Source organism: Monodelphis domestica, chromosome 1 (genome assembly GCF_027887165.1).
Source record: "Monodelphis domestica isolate mMonDom1 chromosome 1, mMonDom1.pri, whole genome shotgun sequence".
Lineage (NCBI taxonomy): Eukaryota > Metazoa > Chordata > Mammalia > Didelphimorphia > Didelphidae > Monodelphis > Monodelphis domestica.
The window spans coordinates 339083841-339087065 of record NC_077227.1 but is presented as its reverse complement, the minus strand read 5'-3'; the positions used below and the strand labels follow the sequence as shown (position 1 = coordinate 339087065).

Genomic DNA, 3225 nt, shown 5'->3' with positions numbered 1-3225 from the left:
AATAATTTTATTTAATTTAATGTAAACTTGTATCCAAGTCATTTCTAGTTTGGAGAGAGAGCTGCCCATACTAACTAATCTAATGCCTCATGCCCTCCAAAATGATTCTATGCCACAAGATTTGAGTTAAAGTTTATAGAAATCTTGAGTAATCAAAAATTCTTACTACATTAAAATATGTTTAATATTTAACAGATTATTGTTTTGCAAATGGACAGAAAGCAATTGTTTAAAAATCATTTCTACACATAATTGCAAAAAATAAAAGAATAGAAGATGGGAGGAAAAGAAATATGTCCTTCATATTTCACAAGCTACAAACATCTTTATTTCTTTCCCTCCCTAAGAATCAATCTCTCTCTCATATTCAAGCATAGATGGTATATAATTAAGCCTAAATCTTATTCCCATACTTTGTTTATATTTGTCATAATGCAATGTGCATAAGTGTAGTGGAGATGATTTAAACAGCTAGAAAGGTTGGTCTTAGAAAGATGGGAAGAATCATTGTTGGAGGTGAAATGAAAAGATGGGCACACTATTGGATTGTTGGAATTATGTATTAGCATAATCCTTCTGGTAAGCACTTTAGAACTATTCAAAGAAAGTAGCTTCAAATATCTATGACTTTTGACCCAGAGGTTCTTCTGCTAGCTATATACCCCAAAGAGGTCATTGATAAGAAGAAAGTTCCCATTATATGCCAAAATATTTATAGCAACAGTCTGAGGAATCATAATCTTTTACAGAATCTTTGCAGTCTGAGGAATCATAAATTTGAAGATATTAACATTCTTTTGTGTCATATTTCAATGACACTTTTCCTCTTGCTGACAGATTCCTGTTGTGGCTACAATCTTAGAACTGGCAATGACAGAGTAATTTTAATTTCCACAATATTAGGAATACACTCCTATGCTATAGATATAACATTTCTCCTTTGAATTTGTCTTCTAAAACATTGACGACAAGTTCACAAGTATAGAGGGTGTGTGTGTGTGTGTGTGTGTGTGTGTGTGTGTGTGTGTGTGTGTGTGTGTGTTGCCTATGTAGGTTATGGGGTCTGACTAGACAGGGCTCACAGGGAGGCATGAATAGGAATCTCAAGAGTCTCTTCCACCTACCTTTTTCCAAGGGAAACTTGATTCCCATCAAGAGGGAAAATAAGAAGCTGGAACCACAAGGCTGGCCCTTCTGCTCTCCTTAAACAGGTGGAATATCTGTCTTACCCTACTAAATATTGTTAGTTTAAGGAGATCTGCATTAGGTTAAAGCTGAGCTTCTGACTAATGTCTCTTAACAGGGAAGGAATGCCCCAAGCTATATATCCAAGGCTTATCCCTCTTTCTACCAATACCAATTCCAGAATGAACATGAGCACATGTAGCAAATAAGCCCATTTGCCTCTTTTACTCCATCTACTAATACTAAAGTTAAACAGATTTGAAATTACCAGAAAATACATTACATGAATAATCTGGGAGCCCTAGGAGTGAGATAGCTCAGATCAACCAAGAGAGACAAAGCTCCCAATCCTACTCAAGGGGAAAATATCCAAAGTATCCAAAGTCACAAGTTTGGTAAAGTAGGGATAGGAACATAATGGAAATAATGGTTTCTCTTCATGTTAGGTTCTTACCATAGTCTTTCTTTTCCTTCAGGAACTTCTCCCTAAAGAGAATCTAGAGCTATGTGTCTTCTTTCTGGAAGCTAGAGGCCAAAAGACACTTCTCTCAACATTCTGCCAACTCTGCATCTCATGCAGGCTTAGGGAATTAAGTACCAATCTCTACCAATGAAGAGAAATGTACACATGTGGGCTTTGATAAGTGGATTACATCAGTGAGACTTTACAAGCATTCTAATGGAAAAGACCAAACTAACTTGTCTATTACCGCTTTATTCAGAGCTGCTGCATAGTCTTCTAGATTTTATGAAGGTTTTCTTTAAGAGAAACTTTTGTTTCTGCCTGGGGAAGCATCCATTTCCTGTGATAAAATTCACATTGTTACAGTCCACACCTATGTATGCACAAGGAAGATAATTAATCTGTAAAAATTGTCTTAGGAGAGCGCATACTCAGTCCTGCACAAGGCAAGAAAGGCACTGACCTTTGATCCCAACATTCCTAAGGTTTAGGCACAAACTCAGGTTTCTTTGTCCTCACCTGGCTGAGACAATCCACACCTCTGCCTTGTTGTAATGTACACCTGAACCAATGGCAATCCACTGTGTCTTCATTAATATGTATTACATACCTTTGCATCACAATGTCAATAAATACAAGCAGCTCACAGCAAGCCAGCCCTTTTTTAACTCTTTCACCTGTCCCTCTCCTTTCTGGAGCTTGGCCTCTGGCCAAGAACAGCTTTCTCATGGAATTTCCTTTATCTCTGTGAAAGCCCTTTCCTTCTTAATCTCCTATCCTCAAGCCAGAGTGATCCCGTGCTTAGAGCACTGGCTCTAAGCGATCAGTGGCTTTTCTCTCAGCTGATCTCTATACTCATTTCTGACTCCCATGTTGTTGATTTAAAGTTATCTAACTGCCTCATGTCCTTGTGAAGTTAGGTAGCTGGGGCTTGATCTGTGCAGCTCACTCATTGTTAATATTGCCTTGGTGTCTGCTTCCATTCTTATCCATCCCCTCGGCTTCAGCCCTTCCCCCAAGGGTCAATCTTCTATCTTTCCTTTCTTGTAAGGGCTGTTGGTCAGCACCTTACACACATACAAGAGAGTCAGCTGAGTCCTTCTTCTCCTGTGTTCTAGACATAAGACTCAAGAACTCAAATTTGAGGTTTTAAAGATACAGGCACTAAAGAACCATAAAATGGGCAACTAGGTGGCACAATGGATAGAGTGCTAGGTCTGTAGTCAGGAAAACTCTTCTTGAGTTTCAAATCTGGCCTCAGATACTTACTATATATGTGACCCTGGGCAAGTCACTTAATCCTGTTTGACCCAATTTCTTCATATTGAAAATGAGCCAGAGAAGGAATAGCAAACCACTCCAATATCTTTTGCCAAGAAAGCACCAAATGGGGTGATGAAGAGTTGAACACAACTGAAAATGACTCAACAACAGCAATACACCATAAAATCTGATTAAATATTATTTTAGTAATTAGAAGTTAAAATAACACATTTTAAAAGAATATATTTTGGGGACAGCAAGGTGGCTCAGTGGATTTAGAGCCAGATCTAGAGACAGGAGGTCCTAGGTTCAAA

At 38.2% G+C, this 3225-nt stretch overlaps 2 long non-coding RNA genes across 2 annotated transcripts; one reads left to right on the top strand and one right to left on the bottom strand.

Annotated features, from left to right (window-relative positions):
• The first annotated feature begins 448 nt into the window (after positions 1-448).
• On the top strand, positions 449-2151 carry LOC103102880 (uncharacterized). The gene is made up of 3 exons (XR_457711.3): positions 449-579; positions 1136-1211; positions 1662-2151. It is a non-coding gene; the product is annotated as an uncharacterized LOC103102880 (long non-coding RNA).
• LOC103103066 (uncharacterized) lies at positions 1881-2401 on the bottom strand. The gene is made up of 2 exons (XR_008911078.1): positions 2112-2401; positions 1881-2021 (listed from the first exon to the last, which is right to left on the bottom strand). It is a non-coding gene; the product is annotated as an uncharacterized LOC103103066 (long non-coding RNA).
• Positions 2402-3225: the final 824 nt, after the last annotated feature.